Consider the following 22,729-nt stretch of genomic DNA (forward strand, 5'->3'; position numbering starts at 1 on the left):
GACATGCCTTTTCAGCTTGTTGCTTTTGTAGATGCTGATTGGGCAAGTAATATGGATGATCGACGATCAATCTCAGGTAATTGTCTGTATCTTGCTGGTAACCTAGTCATATGAAACTCCAAGAAGAAGAAAACTATTTCCAGTTCCACAACAGAAGCCAAGTATAGAAGCTTGGTTGATGTGTCTTCTGATGCTACATGGGTAGGTGCATTACTTGATAGTATGGGAGTTAAGCTACAAGGTACACCTATCATCTGGAGTGATAATTCCAGTGCCCATATCTATGACTGCCAATCCGAATTACCATTAAAAAACTAAACATGTGGAGTTTGATGTGCATTTTGTTAGAGAAAATATGGCAGCAAACAGATTGAAGGTTAATTATGTACCTTCTTCGCATCAGGTAGCTGATGGCTTCACTAAGGCGTTGTTAAAAGACTATTTTCATATGTTTAGACAAAGATTAGGCGTTGTGTCATTGAAAGAAGTTGAAAGTGGAAGAAGCAGGGAGCATATTGGATGGATTACAATGTGAGCATGCACGAGCATGCACCAACTTAGCAAATTCAGTTAGGTTGCAGTTAAGAGTGTAACAACTTTCTGTTATAGTTGTTACTTACCTTTACTTGTATATAAAGGAAGATGGTGTTGCTTGTAAAAACAATGAATCAATAATATTCAGTTTCACATTATCATATTAAGTTTCAATGAGGTTTTCTATTAAATAGCATGTGAATAAATAAAGCTTTCGAGTGTTAAATGGAAATATATCCATCTTCTAAATGCAATAAACTGAATGTTAAATGAGTAAATAACTAAATACTTAAATGCTACTGTCTCGTGTACTAATAACAGAGAAAAAATTGCTAACATATTTAGCAAGTGCATCTACTTGCATTTGAACTGGAACTTGTTAGCTAATCAAGGGGCGCCTCACTGTTTGTCATGTTAATGCTCTTTTGCTAGCAGTTTCTAATTTGGCAACGTAATGCAAAAATAAGTTACCTAGCATTTCAGGCATGATTGAAGAACCCGTAGAGAAAGCCGAGGCATTAGAAAGCTGGGCAGGTGAAGCAGCCACTGAATGAACTCATCTGTCACAGAACGATGCAGCCTTACGTGAGGTCCTTGTAACTTCATGGGTCTGGTTCGATAACATTGAACTTCTCATTTCTTGGGCTCTCTTATGAGCTGATCTCAGCTTATTCATTATCTTATCCATTGATGATGATCTCTTCTTTTCCAGCTTCATCTGAAATGCATTGTTGTGTTAGAACTCATGATGCAGATGGTAAGTTCCTGGTTCATGCTAGATCTGATGTTCTTTCACCACAGATAATTAAATTAACAATCAACAGCATCAGTTTTTTTATTAGTTTTACCTTTAAAATGTATGTTCCGTTTAAAATAAACAGAAAAGAAGCTTTTGTCTAGAGAAAGAGCACCCGCATATTCCTTTTCAGTTACTTGAATTGTAAAAGGAGAAGTATTCTTGAAGAAAGCAACCTCTAGTTTCCTTATGGCTGCCTCCGCTTTGCTTTCTGCAGATTCTCCATGCAGTGATTTCGGCTTCTTCTCTTTTGATTCTGCAAAAGTGAAAGTAACAAGTCAAAATATGAATATCAATTTCTTTTGATTTCTCTGATATAATCAGTTTTTGGAACCTAAAAATAAACATGAACATTCAGATAATAAACCTTTCATCTAACTGGGCAATTCACTTGATTAAAGTAATAAGTTGGATGCGGTTTCTTAGGTAGATCTATGAGATGACAAAAGGCATATACACACAATCTAGAATCTGAAAACTGACATGAGCCTCGTTCTTTTTGCTAAATCAAGCATTATATTACAATCTTTTAAAGCTGATCTTCAAGGAAGAATGTGATTAGGGTTTAATCTGAGAACAAAAATGCATGTAAGATGATAGATTACAAAACTGACAGGGACAGGCAAAAGAAATAGAGGCGCGGCAATGTTGTAGCAAGGTAGACATACTTGGAAATGCACTTTGCTGTCTCTGTCGCATCCCAGGTTGGTGTCCGCGTGTCAGCAGCTCTTTGCTCCAGTCATCAACAATTTCTGAGCTCATCCCGGTGTTTTCAGCTCCATGCTTCTTTGACCACCTAGTCATGGTCACTCTTTCATCTATCTGCACATCTCTCACTTCTGATTTAGAGGAATGGGTGCCTTGCAGTTCCATGATAGGTAAAGCAGAAGGGGTGAAGAAAGTGAAAGAAGCGATCCTCTGGGTGATGAGCAAGTGCCACCCTGTGGGCTCATTTGGGTTGCCACGTCTTTTCTTGAAACCGTAGGAGAAGTGTCAATGGTTGCATCCTTGACGGCGTAAAGATATTCATCTGCATCTTTGATGAAAAAAACAATTGGAAAGATGAGACACACGAAAGAACAATAGGCTTAGAAATTACCATAATAACAGCAACTTGTCTCTTAAAGGAGCATGGTTTTTAAATCTAGCAAATGTTCTACTTTGATTTTTCATGGAAACTATAGTAGACCATCAACGGTCCTATAATTTGGATGCCAAGACAATAAACATGAAGAGGAAAAAGAAACTATCATAATGGATCCACAATTTCTAAAGGCATTCAAAGTGGAAATGATTAATTTTGTATGATAGACTAGGGATAGACATGTACCCCGACAAGGAAACGATGGTGGACTCAATACCTCCGAGCATCCATGCACACTAACAGAACGGGCCATGCAAGGCTTTGTCCGAACAGCAAACCCTCCATAGTGGCTACGCGAATGAATTGCCAAACCATTCGCAGAAATTACACCAGCTGAAAAAGGAGAACCAGCCAAGAAATGCCCTGTATTGCCTCCATCAAAGATGTACATCGAAGGCGAGTACAAAGAATTGTAAGCAGCTTTCCCCGGAGGACCAAGTGGACCACTCTTTGATTTTGGTCTTCTTTGGGGAGGCACGATGGATTGTCTCACACCATTATCCCCAGAAACAGGACTCAATATCCATCTCTCAGCATCTTCCCACTTTGAAGGAAATGTTTTTCCTTTGTTAGAATACAACACCACAGTAGCACTTCCCTGCCTTTTTATACCATTGTTATGCAATGGCACACGTTCAGAATTCCAACCCTCCTGCATCCCAGCACTCGAGTGATGATGATAATTGCGAGTTGCCGGACTAGGAAAGGCACTCGATTTCCGTGTTGCAACAGATCTTTTCTTCATAGCCACCCACCGCGGGGACGAAGCCGAGACATTATTTAGATCTAGTGAAGTGGGTCCTAGCCTCTCAGGAAGCTTCAACAAAGCTTCAGATCTAGTCCTTCTATCCTTACAATCAATATATAAAAGCAGTTTGACCAAATAAAAAAGAAGCTGAAAGTATTTGTTCTGAAAGAACAATTTAAAAGAGAAACTATAGTGCACCTTTAAGAGCAAGAGAGAATGAGTTTCTTGCTGAATATATGAGTTGGTTTTCGTCCTTTTCGTGAGCTGCGTCGCTGTCTTCCTTTTGAACTGCGTATTATTTTTACAAGAGAAAAGGGTAGAAGCGAGTGAGTGAAATCGAAATCTATTTTGTGCTCATTCGTTTGCTTTAATTTCAACTTTTTGGGGGAAAAATAAAGAAGTTATTGATGAAAGCAAAATAATGTGTGCACCTTTCACTTTGTCTCTTTTTCTGGAGAAACAACTGTGATTGTGAACTGTGATAGCTTTGTTTGTATCTGGATCTGGTCCACTACAACTCTCATTTTGATCTCCTCTTTCATGTCCTGCCAAAGGCTGCGAACAGAGAACATATTTCAAACACTATTTCTCTATTTTCTTCTTTTTTTTCCTCCAAAAAAATGAAGAAGAAAGAAAGAAAAAGAAAACAGAATTCAAAATGATCAATCATGATGGATCATGATAAACAAAATACACGGTTCTTTGCAGCTTCCTATTGAAATAAACAAGAAACAGGAAGTTGGAAGATCGAAGAAGTTACTAAAGAGAGTTGGAAAGCGAGATGATCGTGGTCGTGAGCATCGGAAGCGAAAGAGCAACGATCGACACTGGCGGAATCCAAAGAGAAGAGGCTGAAATTGGACTCTGGAGTGAATATAAGAGAGTCGGGGCTAGCATCTCGACCTGCATAACTTGATCTAACTGTGCTTTGTCCTTGAAACCCTGGTTCCGTCATTTTTCTCCAAATCTTCTGCTGCTGCTTCAAACAACGTCCATTTTTAAGTTGTTCAGCGTTGTTATGCATTATATATATATATATATATATATATATATATATTGTAGAGATGAATTATACAAATAATTATTAAATTAATTAAAGAATCACATTTCATCGATCGATCGATCAAGCTGTTTATTTTTATTATTTCATTTTTTTAGATCATGGATTTTAGAGTTACTAAGATAATTTTTTTAAATCATGTAAACGCTCAATGTTAAATGGTTAAAAGTTATATTTAAACAGATATTGTATTGTACTTATATCATATTAATTAAAAAGAAAGTTAGCTAAGATTGAGATTAGATTTACAATTTGTAAAAAAATAATTAAAATAAATTAAAATAACTTTTTATATTTGAAGAATTTAAAGTTATAAAATAATTACATATTTATTATTAATTTAATAAATTGTTATAAAGTAATTTTTTAAAGTTATCAAGATTTATTATTATTCTATAACGAATATTAATCAGTTTATAATAATTTGATAAATTTAATTATTTTATAATTATTTAAATTTAATAATAAATAAAAGCATTTTAATATAATTAACGAATAATGTTTTCTTTTTTAGTTTTTTCTGAGGGGGTACTGTTGTTATATAGGGCGGGTTTTAGACACGACGAAGGCCTTTTCAAAATGTATTTCTAGTTGTTTGATGACTGAAAAGCCCTTGGATATGAGATTTTTTAGGTTTAGTTGAGAGGGTAATAATGACTTCAAAATTGGAAACTCGGATCCAATCTAATTGTCAGAATCGTATTTCGATTGGGTTCGGAATTGGGCTTCGACTTGAATAAATGGGTTGAGTCGCCACCGATCATTTATTTTGAAACAAATGGGTTGATTAGATACCTTATTTCTTACCTGATCTACGCATTACCAAAGATGTGTCGGATTCGGGAGTCATTTACAGTCAATGAAGGGTTAGCACTCTTAAACTACCCTTTCGAAACTACGTAATTTACAGTTGTCTTTAATTAAGAAAATTGAAAGTTAAAATAAAAAAGGTAACATTTGATCCTGATTACTTACCTCTGATCGATTTTTAAAGTGTACCCTTAAAAGATAGAAATGTAGTGAAGTACAAAATCGAATTAAGATAGAAAGAATGTAAATAGGAAAATAATGAATAAAACAGAAAAGAATAATAAAATAACTAAGAATGAAAATAAAACAAATTAAATAAAATGGAAACACAAATAAAAATAAAATAAAATAAGAAATAAAAATAAAACAACAGTAAAAAAAGAAAAAAATGGAATTAAATAAAACAAATAAAAACAACAACAAAAATAAGACAAATAAGGCAAAGACAAATAATATATATATGTATAATTTAATGGTTAATAAAACAAGTAAAAATATAATAAAAGAATAATAAATATATATTAAATACTTGGTAAAATAAAATAAAATTAATGATAAGAAATTAAATAGGAATAAAATAAACAATAAAAAATATAATAATAATAATAAAAATAATCGTAAAAGGACCAAATTGAAAGTGAAACAAAATAGGGGTCTAATTTTGAAACGATTCGAAATTGAAATAAGATTTTAGGGGGGCAAATGGATTTTACAACAATATGAGGGACCAAAATGGGAATTGTCCTATTACCACGCAAAAACGCACTGATCCTCCCCAAGTCAAGGTCAACGCGTGGGTCACCAAACAGGTCAATTGGTCAGGTATTTAAGCCAAAATATTTTACAAATTCTCATTTCTCTCATTTTCAAATCAAAAACTCGCCCCCTTATGTTTCTCTCAACTGTTTTTCCTCATGAAGAACAAAGGTCGGGTTTTCCAGAAACCAAAATTTTTTCTTTTTTTTAAATATAAACCTTTTACCCCTATTTTTTAAAATCAAATTTTTTTAAAAAAAGAATGAGCCTCGGGGTTAGATCTAGGTTCGAAGATCTTGAAAAATACCCCCGTTCATCGACTATTTGGGTTCTCTCTTAAATTGAAAGCAAAATGGTGCCACATGCAAACCAAAGAAAAGCCGAAAGCAATGTAAGAAAAGAAAAAAAAATACATTTATTTTGCTTCGAAACTTGTTACAAAATATCTAGAATACTCTTGTATTTGCTTGTATTTTCGTAGTATTTTTTGTGTTTAACCCCTTGTGTAATATGCGTAGTGTGTAAATTGTAGTGATATTACATATGATTTATAGTGCTTTACAAAGCCTATTTTTAGGTGTTTAAATCCTAGTAAAACATTGATGTTGTGGTTCGTTGGTGATGCTCGCGAGATCCCTGTACCGGACGGTTCGGTGTTGACCGAAGGATTTGGCCATTTTGGTTCGTGCAGTGAGGAGTCCTCAAGCAGAGCCTAAAGGGAACACAGGGTTTTTAGAAACCCTAGCATCAGTTCGGGTTGTAGATCTGGACTCGGTTCGTATTCGGGTCTCTACTAGATCTGGTTCGGGGCTCCAAGTTTGCTTCAGCGGGTCGTATGTTACTGGGTCTCTACTGGGGTATTTGTGTAATGGGTCACTGTTGTAGGCCACGGGGTTTGGGCCTGAACCTGTAATAAAATAAATGATGAATATTTAATTATATAATATAGCTTGTAATATTATATAAATAATATAAAAACGGATAAAATTTTGTTGTCCTTAGCTGCCCTCTTTGCTCATCATATAACGAAAATAGAGCAAAGATTAAAAGACATCAATTTTGTTCATATCGAACGTCCTCTGTTGTAGAGTTGAAATTCGATATTAAGACTAGTTTGTCAATTTGAAATTAATCACGAAATGACTCCTTATCGTGAGGTTGTGTGAACTGGAAAATTTGAGCACGATATTCTTCGTCGTGAAGTTGAAATCGAACTCAAAGCTTTGGCAAGTAGCCCATGAATCAACTTCTAGCTCAAGATACTCGTCGTGAATGTGAAACTGACTGAAGACTTCGGTGTTTCAGTTGCAGATGACTCATTCGTCATGAAGTTGGGTCAATCTTTAGGTACGATATCCTTCGTCGTAAACTGAAATTGTAGATGGCTTCTTCTTCGTGAAGTTGAGCTTTGAATTGGATATACTTCGTCGTGAAGTTGAAATCAAATCTTGTGTAAGTTATGTTGTTTCGAGTTCAATATCCTTCACCGTGAAATTGAAATTGACTCTGAATGAAACTAGAAAGCTCATTTGCTGTGAAGTTGAGCTTTGAATTGAATATCATTCGTCGTGAAGTTGAAATCCAATCTAGAGTTGGCATGATATCCTTCATTGTAAAGTGAAATCATGGATGACCCATTCGTTGTGAAGTTAAGCCTTGAATTGGATATCCTTCGTCGTGAATTTGAAATCCAATCTGAAGACGAATGTTGCTGGTGGGCACAATATCCTTCATCGTGAAATTGAAATTATGGATGGCCCCTTCTTTGTGAAGTTGAGCCTTGAATTGGATATCCTTCGTCGTGAAGTTGAAATCCAAGTATTGTTTCACCAATTTGGCTTTTATTTGGATATACTTCGTTGTGAAGTTGAAATCCAATCTTGAGTAAGTCTCACCAAATTGGCTTTGAGTTGGATATCCTTCGTTGTGAAGTTGAAATCCAATCTCGAGTAAATGGTGTTGCTTCGAGTCCAATATCCTTCGCCGTGAAGTTGGAATTGACTCTAGCTAGAATATGCAAAGTCATGCATATGTGATGTTATGGATGCAATGCTCTTAGTATGCCTAAAATGCATATGCAACATATGTTATTTTGGGCTCTGGAGAGAAATCTCGATCTCTAGTTGCCTGTCTGGAATCTTGAAGTTCTGATTCCTGATCTTGAAATTCTTCAAATGTTTAAATCTGATATTCTTTGTTCCTTGATTTGGGAAATGCTTCTCGACCATCTCAAGTATCTGTATGAGCCTTGATCGACTTTTTGAGTACATGTACTTTTCAAAGAATCTTTGTACGGTAATATGCAATTATCTTTTACAGAAGTAAATAAATCATTAGGTTTAAATTCAATCCAAGATTCTCAAAAGGAATTGATTTACAGAAAAGATTGTCTTTATTCATAAGGGAAAAAGAACAAACGATACATGACAAGCATCCTGGGAAATGAATACATAAATAAAGAATGAATGGATGTCTTAGATATCAATAATGCGTGCGCTTCTGAGCTGAAAAGTCGTTAGGTGACCTTGAACGCAACCTTTGTCAATGAATCTTTGAAAATACGACAACGTTCTGGAGAGTGCAACCTTTCTCCGACTTATTGAGTCTGTAGAAGTTTCAGATGCTGGGATGTTTCCACTGTCTGGATTTCTTGAATCAATATCCAAATCGCCCTTTCCGGGTTTTCAACTTGAACCCACCTCATTTTTCTTTTTCTTTTCTCTTTTCTTTTGTTCTTTTTCTCTTTTTTCAATTTAGGGCGCTCTTTCGGGTTTTCACCATAATTATTTTTCTCTTTTTTGTTATTTTCTTTTCTTTTTCTTTTTCGACTTAGGACGCCCTCTCGGGTTTTCATCATATGCGAAGCATTTATTGACTGCATCTGAATTGACGAGATGAGGCAATTTCGGTCCGTCCAATTTATCCAGGATAAGGGCTCCTCCGGAAAAGGCTTTTTTCACGACATAAGATCCTTCCCAATTTGGCATTCATTTTCCTCTGAAATCTTTCTGGATTGGTCAAATTCTCTTTAACCGCCAGATCTCCTTCATGGAATATTCTCGGGCGCACCTTCTTGTCATGTGCTCGAATCATTCGTTTCTGATAGATTTGACAGCGATGAATGGCTTTCAATCTCTTTTCATCTATCAGGTTCAGCTAATCATATCAGGATTACACCCATTCTGCATAATCCAGTTTGACTTCTATCAAGACCCGAAGTGATGGAATCTCTACTTCGATAGGCAGCACTGCTTCTATTCTATATAAGTTAGTGAAAATGAAGTTGCCCCAGTCGAGGTTCGTACCGAGATTCGGTAAGCGAACAAAGCAAAAGGCAATTTCTCATTCCAGTCCTTGTAAGTCTCAGTTGTTTTCTCCACTATCTTCTTAATGTTTTTGTTTGCTGCTTCTACTACTCCGTTCATCTTTGGTCAATAAGCAGTAGAGTTGTGATACTTTATATTGAATTACTCACAAGCATCATCCATCATTTTGTTGTTCAAGTTTGTAGCATTATCGGTAATGATCCTTTCAGGTAAACCATACACACATATGATCTTTTTCTCAGAAACTTACAAATAGTGGACTGAGTGATATCAGAATATGACGCAGACTCTACCCATTTCGTGAAATAATCAATTGCCACGAGAATGAAACGGTGACCATTCAAAGCCTTCGGATGTATTTTCCCGATAACATCCATGCCCCACATAGAGAAAGACCATGGTGATGTCATCACATGAAGCGGATGAGGTGGAACATTTATTCTATCTCCGTAAATTTGACATTTATGACATTTTCTAGCCTAGTTGATGCATTCACTTTCTAGTGTGGACAAAAAATATTTGTATCTCATTATTTGTCTTGACATCATAAGTTTATTCGCATGTGTTCCACAAACACCGTCAAATACTTCTTCCACTATCATCTTAGCCTCTTCTGTATCCACGCACCTTAACAGGACTTGATCATGGGTTTTCTTGTACAAGACCTCCCCGTCAAGGATATATCCAGCTGTCATCCTTCTAATGGTTCTTTTATCAGTTTCGGTGGCTTCCTCTGGATAACTTCGATTCTTGATATACTGCAAAATATTGTGGTACCAAGGCTTAGTGTCTTTCACTTCCTCAATTTTGTAGCAATGAGTCGGGTACTCATACGACTGCATGTCAATTGGCATCATCTCAGACTCTCTCTGCCAACCTAGAATGCGGCTGCCAAGGTAGCTAAAACATCTTCCATTTGATTTTCTTCTCGAGGCACATAGTGGAATGTAACTTCATCGAATTCTTCGAGCATATTCAGGATTAGTTTTCGGTACTCTACCAGCTTTATATCCTTGGTTTCCCATTCTCCACGGAGCTGATAGATTACTAAGGCCGAATCTCCATATATCCGCAAGGTCTTTATATTTTACCCCAGTGCAGCTTGAATTCCCAAAACACAAGCCTCATAATCTGCCATGTTGTTGGTGCAATGAAAATTCAGCCTGCTAGTGAATGTGTAATGATTCCCTTCTGAAGAGATCAGTATAGCCCTGATGCCATGTCCTAATGCATTTGATGCACCGTCGAAATGCATTTTCTAGGAACCGTCTATTGAAGCATTTTCCTCTTCTAAGGTGATAGTCATTAAGTCTTCGTCTGGGAAGTCAAAGCTCAGCTGCTCATAGTTCTCATCCGTTCTGCTTGCCAGAAAATCCGATATGGCACTTCCCTTTATGGCTTTCTGGCTCACATACTCGATGTCAAATTTTGATAATAGCATCTGCCATCAGGCTAATCTTCCATAAAGAGTGGGTATACCCATCATGTACTTTAGGGGATCTAACTTGGAAATCAGTTAAGTGGTGTGATACAGTATGTATTGTCGGAGTCTTTTTGTAGCCCAGACTAGAGCACAGAAAACTTTTTCAATAGGAGGATATCTGAACTCACAATTGATGAACTTCTTGCTCAAATAGTATATGGATCTTTCTTTCCTTCGGATTCATCATGTTGACCCAGGACACAGCCCATCGAATTCTCGAATATGGATATATACAAGAATAGAGGCTTGCCCGGGATGAGAGACATCAAGATAGGAGTGTGAGACAAATACTCCTTTACTTTTTTTAATACAATTTGACAATTCTCATCCCATGCTCCGGGGTCGCTCTTTCAGAGGAGACGAAAGATTGGATCACACTTGTCGGTTAACTGGGATATGAACCGTACTATGTAGTTCAATCTGCCCAGAAAACCTCAGACCTCTTTTTGTGTTCGTGGGGAAGACAGGTTCTAGATAGCCTTAACTTTATCGAGATCGACCTCGATGCTTTTTCTGCTGACCACGAAGCCTAATAATTTCCCGGATGTTACTCTGAATATGCACTTGGTAGGGTTCAGTCTTAGTTGGAACTTTCTTAATCTCTGGAAGAGCTTTCTCAAATTCTCGACATGTTCATTCTCGGTTTGTGCATTAACAATCATGTCGTCGACATAAACCTCAATTTCCTTATGCATCATATCATGAAACAGGGTCACTATAGCTCTCTGGTATGTTGGCCCAACATTCTTCAACCCGAAGGGCATCACTTTGTAGCAGAAAGTTCCCCACATCGTGACAAACGTGATTTTTTCCATGTCTTCGGGATGCATCTTGATCTGATTATACCCCGAAAATCTGTTCATGAATGAAAATAAAGCGTTCTCGGCTATATTGTCCACCCATGTGTCAATGTGGGGTAGAGGAAAGTTGTCTTTGGGACTCGCCTTATTAAGGTCTCGGTAATCGACACACATGTGCACTCTCCCATATTTCTTCGGAACCGGTACAATTTTGGCCACCTACTCTGGATACTTAGCCACTTGAAGAAAACCAGCATTGAATTGCTTCTGGACCTCTTCTTTGATTTTAAAGAGCATCTTAGGTCGCATCCTTCTCAGCTTTTGCTGTACGGGTTTGCATTCTGGTTTGATAAGTAGTTTGTGAACTACCATATCTGTGTCTAACCCCGACATGTTTTGATACGACCATACAAACACATCTCTGTATTCCTATAGTAGGATATCAAGTTTTACCTTGCTTCAGCCGAAAGAGTTGTGCCGATTTTAACCTCCTTTCTATCCTCTTCAGTTCCCAGATTCAAGATTTCGATCTTCTCTTCATATGTCAGTATTTTTTTTTCTTATCTTTCTACCATTCTCAATAACTCAGTAGGTAAGTTGTACTCCTCTTCATTTTCGCATTCATCAAATTCCCCGAGACAAATGGCCGATTCAAAATCCACCTCCGGTTCAAGATCATCAGTGTCTGTATTATCGTTATCTGGGAACTTGAAGGAAAAGAAAATGTGTATGCGTGAGAGGAAATATCACACACGGAACAGTCAAATAATTAAATTCAAAAGAGAATAAAATGGAGTGCTGAAATGAAGAAAATAAAAAATGAATTCAAGAGAAATGAAACAAGATAATTGTTTGTCACGAAGAAAATTCTCATCTTTTATTGAATTAAAATCAAAATGTTTATTCACCCTTACAAAATAGCACCTATTGGCCCTGGTGTAGGCAAATAGCGATAGTTCGAATATTACACTGAAAGACACTTGTAAACCAAAGGTAGTTCTTCCACCGACCAATTGTTAGGCACAAACCCGGGTAGCAGAGGGCGGATTTCGGATCTATCCATGTCGTCAGCATCTCCAATGGTTACGGAATTGATACTCAAATCTTCCAGAGCCGATTCTAAATCTATCGAGGTGGTCTCAAACACATAACCACCTGACTTGAACGTGTTGTACAGAGGTGGGAATGCCATGGGTTCCCCTTGAAATTTATTTCCGGTCAATTTGGCTATTCTTCTTTCACGGTTCTTCTGAATTTCTTTCATCTTCTCATGGTGACTGGGCTGAAAACCAAGCCTAAACTGATCTAGTTTTGAAATAGGAAGGACTGGATTAATCCTTCCTTGTAGTTGTTTTCCAAATTCTATTCTCGTCTTGGTACATCTTCCCAAGGTCTACTTTATTTCCATCTTGGTGTACATAAAAAGCCAGGGTTTGGAAATTTTTCCTTCTTCTGCCACGAATGTGGTATTCACAAACTCTAAGGAGCGGAATGAACACTCTATCACTTCATCATCTATCTCGATGTACGGAGCATCCGTGGTCACACTTGCCACGATATCTTCTTCGGCTTTTATAATCACTAGGGCTCTATCGATAACAAACTTGACCTTTTGATGCAGCGTGGATGGTATTACCCCAACTTGATGAATCCAATGCCTCCCCAAAAGACAATTGTAAGAATCCATGATATCCATCACTAGAAACTCGACATTATAGGTGGCAGGTCTGATGGTTACTAGTACCTCAATCTTGCCAATTAACTCTCTTTTGGCCTCGATAAATGCTCTGACCAAGTTCTGACAGGTTCTCATATGAGAGGTATCCATTGGCAGCCTCTTCAATGTAACCAAAGACATCACGTTCAGGGCAGAGTCATTGTCGATCAACACACTTGGTAAGGCATGCCCATTACAATACGTGATAATGTGTAATGCCTTAGTCCGACCTCTTCCTCCGGATGGAATCTCATCATCTGCAAATGAGATGAGATTATCAGCTTGAATATTGTTTACCAGTCGATCCATCTTATTGACTAGTATGTTTTGTGGCACGAACGTTTGATTCAAGACCTTCAACAGTGTCTCCCGGTGTGCCTCCGAGCTTAACAATAGTACCAACATTGAAGTGCACATCGACAAGTTGTAGAGTTGTTCTACAATGATGTACTCGCTATACTTCAAGAACTTGAGGAACTCTTTAGCTTCTTACCCTTTATGGGTTCGTTGATAACTGGTACATCCTCCTTGAAGGGCTTAAGTGGTCTCTGCCCTACTTTGCTATCATATTCTTTCAAATTACTCACCTGACATTCGTACTTCCAGAACTTTTCGATTGTCCTTGTATTGAAAAGGTCGGGGTGTTGTGATCACCACCTTTGGTTGCTTCATTGTTATCGTCTTTGCTTTAGGGGTAATTATCAAATGACTACCCCTACCGAATCTTTTTTCTGATGACTCTCCAATAGCACAAATGTCTGCTTCCGGAGAATCATGTATCTCTTTATAAAATTCCAGCTCCTTCCTGTCCATCATGAGCTGGATTAATGCTTTGAATTATGGGCAATCCTGCACCTTATGCCCATCCTGATTGTGGTAACAACAATGGTTATTATTTTCATTCCTAGTTGCCTCTAACTGGGGTGCGAGAAGCCTTGTTTTCACCATTGGCTCCATATCCAAGCCAAATTAGATTTTACCTCTGAAACACTTGATTTGACTCTCTTGCCCTTCTTGATAGTGATTACGTTAATTCCAGTCTCCTGATGATTAGGCAAGGGATTATGTGCGACGTTTGGTGTTCCGGAGTTGAAATGGATCCAATTTTTGTTCCGTATTCGTTGTACAAGCCTCTTGAATGCGAGACAACTTTCAATCGAATACCCCTGCACACCTCCATGGAATTCGTAGTGAGCGTTCTCGTCATACCATCTCGAGTAAGGGTGCTTAATTGGCTCCATAGGGTAAGGAGACACCATGTGAGTGTCGAAGAGCTATTGGTATAGCTCCTTGTATGTCATGGGAATAGGATCGAATTGCTCTCTTTTCCTTTCCTTCATCGATTCTCTCTGATTTTGTTTGGAAGTACCGGATGGTACAGTTGCAGTGGTTTTTGAACTTGAGATCGTAACACCTTTACTGGCGTTGTAGGTGTTGACATTATTGATATCTTAGTCTTTATTCTTCATGGAATGCTTCTTACTTGATTATCCTCTCTCTCTTTTGCCTTATTTCATGGCCAATTCGATAATCTCACCGGCCATAACCAAGTCTGAAAAGCTTCCCGATATGATTGCCACCAGGTGCCCCAATTAAGATGCCTTCAGGGTCTGTATAAACAACTTTCTAGTTTCATTTTCGTCCAAGAGTGGATGAACTTGCATAGTCAAATCCCTCCATCTCTGTGAGTATTTTCAGAAACTCTCGTTATACTTTTTCTCCAGGCTTTGTAGCATAACCCGTTTTGGTCTTATATCGTTGATATACTTGTACTGCTCCAAGAAAGACTTGGCTAAGTCATTCCATATCTTGATATGAGTTCGGCTGAACTGATTGTACCACCGAATAGCTAAACCTGACAGGTTCTCCTGGAAACAGTGGATCAGGAGTTGGTCGTTTCCCACATATCTTGTCATCTTCCGATATAACATAGTGATATGGGCTGAAGGGCAACTATTCGCGTCGAATTTCTTGAACTCAGGGAGTTTAAACTTTAGTGGAAGCACCAAATCAAGGACCAAGCTTAGCTCCATTGCATCCACTCCGTAGTAGTCATGGTCCCCTTTGACCACCTTCATCTGGTCTTCTAGCAGCTTAATCTTTTATTCTATTTTCTTTGATTTATCTTCCTCATCAAAATTCGGGATAAGGTAATCATCCGGATGATTGTCAGGATTGGTTGTGGAAGTTTGCATCTTTGCACCAGATGAGGCTTTTCCTTTCGTCACAGATAAGTTCCCTTACAGTCCGGGTAAGATCCCGGGTGAGACAACCACTTGTGGGGTCGGTGGTATAGTTACCCTTTCAGATGAGTCTGCCCCTGGTGTACTTGCCTGTTGTAAACCAGACAACTTGGCCATGATTTGATCGACCAAGGACTCCTGGCTTTTTGTGATGGAATCAAGGGTACTCTGGCTGTTCTGGGCTATCTTATCTTCCAGCTCTTTCTGTAATTTCACTATGTTCTCCTCGATTTTTTTCGATTCTGGCCTCCATTTGTCTCTTCTTTATTCGAGTGTTGTGCGGATGATGTGTGTCTTGAGCTCTGGAGGTAAACTTGGTGTTTGCTCTTTCTGAGACATGTTCTATTAGTTAATATGAATGGAAAAACATGGAAAATATAAAAAAAAACATTAAATATAAAATGCAAAGTATGCAATGCATGATGTATGCAATTTAGAGGCATTGATCCAGAAAAGTGTTTGTTATTATAAATAATCATTATTTAAACAAAAGTGTTTTATCATTTAAGAGACATAAAAACAATCTAAAGGTACATCCAGACTAAATCCTCTAGACCCCAAATAGCTTCTAGTAGATTGACAAGCCTTCTTCCTTCATTTGTCACAGGTTGGATGCCTTGTCAAACCATTTCGGCTTCTCTTGCTAGGCCATGCAAGTGACGAGCTACCTTCTGTACTTGATCTAGGAAATTACGGATGATTGCATCTCTGGCCTTCACCCTTTGCTAAGCTTGCTCCCAACGGAAACGCCACTGTAAACCTCTATAAAAGTGCACTATCTGAAGCTCACTCGCTTGCTTCTTGAATCTATCCATAATAGCTTCTAATTCAGCTATACTTTTGTCATCTTGCTCTTGTTGTTTCTGAAGAGATTTCTCTAGATCAACCACCTAGATTCTCAAATATTTGTTCTGATGCTGGCTGTCTATCAGGCGTCTCTGAGCACTCTTCAACTATTTTTTCAGAGTCTCTCTCTCATTAGGCCCCTCAAACTTCCTTTTCATGCTATGAGATTCATCTTTTCAGTACTCAGAAGTCCTTTACAAATTGGAGTTACTCTGGACTTACTCTTGGTACCCCGTCCTTAAATCCTTGAGCTCAAAACAGATATTTTTATGTTCTTTCTCGAGCTTATCTGCTCGATCTTTCTGAGTGTCGACATCTAACTTCCACTAGTAACGTTTAGCTTTGAGTTCTCTTACCCTCTGCTTCAGCTCATTCTTCACAGCTTCAAACTCTTCCTTTGCTATCTCAAGTTCGGAAGGGACAAGCCTGAGATGTTCCTCCATGGTCAGGGTGTCCTCACAATCTGGCATCGGGATATTGTCATTTTTCCTCAATCTTCGCCACTCCAAATAGTCTGGAGTAAGCATGTCTTTGGCAGCCACGACATCCATTCGGAATATTTTCCTCCATGACTCGACTACTTTTTTGATCATCTTTTTGTAGTTATCTCTATGATACATAAACTCTGATCCAGATAATTCGTATGTGGCTGGGACAAACTGACGTGGCCCATACTGGTGAACTGCTAGAAGCAAAGAATATAAAACTCCTCATCACAGTCCAAGCAGTGTCATAATGTCTGAATCCCCACAACGGAAGAGAATGTCACTGTGGGTTAACCAATGGACTCTCCAGACAATAGCCCAGTCCTGAAGATGTGTGAAGACCTTCATCCATTTTTCCTTTGAGGCGTCTTCATGCCATTTCAAAGTGATGAATTCACCTATAGGTGAATAAGTGGTACTAAATCGGCGATGGGCAACCCCGTTAGTTTTCCAGAAATGGATGTGAATCCAGACTTGAAGAAGCTGAGCAAACCCAATAAACCTTCCTCCGCCAGTTTTTTTACAGTGATTGAGAGAGCGGAATGTCTCTGCTAAGATGGCAGGTACTGGATTTACTCGCCTCGAGAGTTGTTCAAATAGCTCTACCACAGCTGCATCAATGTATCCCAAAGTCCTTAGGAATATAATCAAACCATACAGACTCAATGCGAAAAGATCTATCACCTTCCATTCATTAGGATGGTTCTTCATCAGTTGCTTGATATGAAGCCAAGCAATTCCTTCCCTATTGTCTTTTTGTCAATCCCGGTCAATTACCCATTTTTCGTCAACCCCGGCAACCTTGGCCAGTGCATTCTTAAAAGGCTGACTTTTGATGTGTTTAATGTAGGCTTGCTCTAGTCTGATGCTTTCACAGTGCAACAATGTAGTGTACTCTTCGATGGTGGGCACCATGTCCTTCTGTTAAAAGTGAAGCAACTGTATCTCAGGTTCCAGGATTGAACCAAGGTTTTGATTAAGGGCTTATCAGTCTTGACATGAAGCAAAAGTGTAATATCACCATATCGTTGGTTGAACTTCTGTTTCCAGTCACTCTTCCAACTGTCCCAGATGTCCCAAAGCTCTTGTACATCATTTTGTTTTAGGCTGATAGAGGCGTAGCTAACCAGTTCTGACAAATAGCTTCCTTGAAGACTGTCTCCCTTATCTTTCTGAGTCTTCTCGAACCATAGTCATACCTCGGTATTTTTTATCTCTTGCATTACAACCCATTTATCCATTAATTCAAATTATTTATGTGTAACAAATACCTTTTTAGGGATCAATAGCCTCTTTTTATGATGCAAATACTAGAAAGAAAAACACAAAAGCACAAAGTTAATAAGAGATAGAGAAAAAATAAATGATGAAAGAAAGAAAGAAAAAGTAAAAAAACAGCATGGTTAGGGTAAAAATATCCTAGGTTTTGAAATGGGGTTTTGGGGTAGGCTCTAATTCTCCATAGTCTCCCAGTTTAGGTTCTAAAAAACGGTACCCGAGTTCTCCTTGCTGGTGCCCTCTTGGGCTTGCCAGACCCTTAGTCCTAAGCTCATTACAAGCTTGTGTGGACTAAGTTAAACTCAAGAAGAAACATTCCCTTATGTCTGTGCGGTGAATAAATTCACACGAAGACATAAGGTATATGAATCCCGAAGGCTACTTGCTAGGCCTGTGTGGAGAATAAAATCTCACGAAGGCGTTGTTTTTACCCCTACTTAAAAATAGGGTTCAAAGCTTAGGTATAGAGCATTTGATGAAAACAACTTTAAGGGCATAAATCACTGAAAAGATACTGTCATGACAACTATTTATTTGAAAAAACATAATCAAAATTAAGTAATAAGGATCGAAAATTATCTTAAAATTAAATTTACCCTTTTCATTAAAAAGACAACTGGAAATTACCTTAGCCTGACTCACTTACCTGTCCCCAGTAGAGTCGCTAAGCTGTCGAAACCGTCTTTCGATTGGGCCTAGAATTAGGATTCAACTTGAATAAATAGGTTGAGTCGCCACCAATCATTTATTTTGAAACAAATGGGTTGATCGGATACCTTATTTCTTACTTGATCTGAGCCTTACCAAAGATGTGTCGGATTCGGGAATCGGTTACAGTCAAGGAAGGGTTAGCACCCTTGAACTGCCTTTTAGGTACTACGTAATTTACAGTTTTCTTTAATTAATAAAATTGAAAGTTAAAATAAAAAGGTAACATTTGATCCTGATTACTTACCTCTGATCGGTTTTTAAAGTGTACCCTTAAAAGATAGAAATATAGTGAAGTACATAATCGAATTAAGATATAAAGAATGTAAATAGGAAAATAATGAATAAAACAGAAAAGAATAATAAAATAACTAAGAATGAAAATAAAACAAATTAAATAAAATGGGAACACAAATAAAAAAAAAATAAAAAAAAATAAGAAATAAAAATAAAACAACAGTAAAATAGAAAAAAATGGAATTAAATAAAACAAATAAAACAACAACAAAAATAAGACAAATAAGGCAAAAACAAATAATATATATATGTATAATTTAATGGTTAATAAAACAAGTAAAAAAATATAATAAAAGAATAATAAATATATATATATATATTAAATACTTGGTAAAATAAAATAAAAAAAATAAAATAAAAAAAAGGATATATGTATATCTGTATATGTATAAATAAAATATTAAAGAAAAATAATAATGATAAGAAATTAAATAGGAATAAAATAAACAATAAAAAATATAATAATAAAAAATAATCGTAAAAGGACCAAATTGAAAGTGAAATAAAATAGGGGTCCAATTTTAAAATGACTCGAAGATGAAATAGGATTTTAGGGTGCCAAATAGATTTTACAACAGTATGAGGGACCAAAATGGGAATTGTCCCATTATCGCGCAAAAACGCGCAGATCCTCCCTAGGTCAGGGTCGACGCGCGGGTCACCAGGCGGGTCAATAGGTCAAGTATTTAAGCCAAAGTTTTTTTAAAATGTCTCATTTCTATCGTTTTCAAACCAAAAACTTGCCCCATTTATGTTTCTCTCAATTATTCTTCCTCACGAAGAACAAAGGCCGGGTTTTCTAGAAGCTGACCACCGCGCCGCCTTGTCAGCCACCGTCATCGGCGACAATTTTTTTTTCTTTTTCTTTTTAAAATTCGAAAGCCTTTTACCTTTTTTTAAAAAAAAATCAAAATTTTTAAAAAAAAAAAGAATATGCCTCGGGGGTAGATCTAGGTTCGAAGATCTTGAAAAATACCCCCGTTCATCGACTATTTGGGTTCTCTCTTAAACCGAAAGCAAAATAGTGCCACATGCAAACCAAAGAAAAACAAAAAGCAAGGTAAGAAAAGAAAAGAAAAAAAATACTTTTATTTTGCTTCGAAACTTGTTACAAAATAACTATAATACTCTTGTATTTGCTTGTATTTTCGTGGTATTTTTCGTGCGTAACCCCTTGTGTAATATGCGTAGTGTGTAAATCGTAGTGATATTACATGTGATTTATAATGCTTTACAAAGCCTATTTTTAGGTGTTTAAATCCTACTAAAACACTGATGTTGTGGTTCGTTGGTGATGCTTGCGAGATCCCTGCGTCAGACGGTTCGGTGTTGACCGAAGGATTTGGTCATTTTGTTCGTGCAGCAAGGAGTCCTCAAGTAGCGCCTAAAGGGAACACAGGGTTTATGAAAGAGAAAATAACCTCAGTGACCAAAAATGCCTTATAATATACGATTTTAACCAACTTTTTTTGGATTTGCCAAAATGACCAACTAAATCGCAATGCGATCGATAATTCGCAACGCGATCTCCGATATCGTAAATCAGTTTCCAAATTCGCAACGCGAACTTCGACTATCGCATTGCGATTTACATATTCTCATTGCGATAGCCGAAGTTTGCGTTGCGATTTATTCCAAGTTCGTTGCGATAGTCGAAGTTCGCGTTGCGATTTATTCCAAATTCGTTGCGATATTCCAAGTTCGCGTTGCGATTTATTCTAAGTTCGTTGCGATAGTCGAAGTTCATGTTGCGATTTATTCCAAATTCGTTGCGATAGGCCAAGTTCGTTGCGATTTATTCCAAATTCGTTGTATTTGTTTCTTAAGAATTTTCTCTAAAAAAATAGTATTCGCGCGGACGTGTCGAAGACACGTATTACCACGACCACGACCACAACCCGACCCGAGATGAGACGGACGGCGGCAGCGGCGGCGCGCGAGAGTCTCCCTTGTTCTCTATCACTCAACAAGGAAGTGGGAAAGCCAAGCCTTAAATACCATTCCCAATAGTATTTCCAATACTATGTGGGATTGAACATTATCAACACTTGTTCTCAATACTATGTGGGATTGAGCCTTAAATAGTGATATTATTTTTGAATGTTTTGCTTAAAATTGCAATAATCGCGATTGATTGTAGATTGACTTTTGATTATGACATATTTAATCGTATAATACTAATGCAATTGGTTGCTGATTCAGTTGTTTTAAGGTGCATGATTGTTAATTGTTTCCTGAATAATCACATTGTATTGGAAACAAGTGTTGGTAATGCTCAATCCCACATAGTATTGGAAACACTATTGGGAATGGTATTTAAGGCTTGGCTTTCCCACTTCCTTGTTGAGTGATAGAGAATAAGGGGGACTCTCGCGCGCCGCCGCTGCCGCCGTCCGTCTCGTCTCGTCTCGGGTCCTGGTCGTGGTAATACGTGTCTTCGACAAGTCCGCGCGAATACTATCTTTTTAAAGAAAATTCTTAAGAAACAAATGCAATACCACCAGTCGTTGCGATTTTGGACTATCGCAACGAATTTGGAATAAATCGCAATGCGAACTTGGACTATCGCAATGTGAATATGTAAATCGTAATGCGATAGTCGAAGTTTGCGTTGCGATAGTCGAATTTGGAATAAATCGCAATGCGAACTTCGACTATCGCAATGCAAACTTGGACTATCGCAATGCGAACTTCGACTATCGCATTGCGATTTACATATTCGCATTGCGATAGTCGAAGTTCGCGTTGCGAATCTGGAAATTGATTTGCGATACCGGAGATCGCATTGCGAATTATCGATCGCATTGCGATTTAGTTGGTCATTTTGGCAAATCCAAAAAAAGTTGGTTAAAATTGTATATTATAAGGTATTTTTGGTCACTGAGGTTATTTTCTCTTTATGAAAACCCTATCATCGGTTCGGGTTACAGATCTGGACCCGGTTCGCGTTCGGGTCTCCACTGGATCTGGTTCAAGGCTCCAAGTTTGCTTCAGCGGATCGTGTGTTGTTGGGTCTCTACTGGGCGTTATTTGTGTAATGGGTAACTGTTGTAGGTCACCGGGTTTGGGCCTGAGCCTGTAATAAAATAAATGATGAATATTTAATTATATAATATAACTTGTAATATTATATAATATAAAAACGGATAAAATTTGATGTCTTCACTAATAATTAAAGATTAGATGAAAGATATAAGTGAGTGATTCAAAGCTCACCCTATACAACAAAAGTGGGGTTATCTGTCTGTCAATCTATCTATTTATCTCAGGGTACTATATTTATTTATTTTTTGCTTTTTTGTGTGTGTTTGTATAAGGTAGTTGTCCTTGTTAACTTAACTCATCGTCTTCATTTTTATGTATGAAAAGCTGTATTAAGGGGGAATGTACTAAGTTCTCCAGAAAAGTAGATAATATTTAATGTGTTAGAAAATTTATTAAAATTATTTTAATATGAGAAAAAAAGGAAATTTACATATCTAAATGTTATAATAGAAAAAAAATTTAAACCCATTTTAAAATTTTAAAATTTATATAATTTGATTATTATTTAAAAAATATAATTAGGTTAGATTTTTCATCAATTCATAATTAATTCATTACACATAACTAAACATAATATCTATTATACGTCAAATAATATGATTCTTATAAACCATAAATCGAAATATTCACTTATTATTATTTTAAAATATAAT

General features: G+C 37.2%; 1 pseudogene; it reads right to left on the minus strand.

The window, feature by feature from the left end:
* Positions 1 to 781: 781 nt before the first annotated feature.
* Positions 782 to 4,207, minus strand: LOC120182841 (annotated as a pseudogene).
* Between the last annotated feature and the right edge of the window lie 18,522 nt (positions 4,208 to 22,729).

Source organism: Hibiscus syriacus, unplaced genomic scaffold (genome assembly GCF_006381635.1).
Source record: "Hibiscus syriacus cultivar Baekdansim isolate YM2019G1 unplaced genomic scaffold, ASM638163v2 tig00003725_pilon, whole genome shotgun sequence".
Classification (NCBI taxonomy): Eukaryota; Viridiplantae; Streptophyta; class Magnoliopsida; order Malvales; family Malvaceae; genus Hibiscus; species Hibiscus syriacus.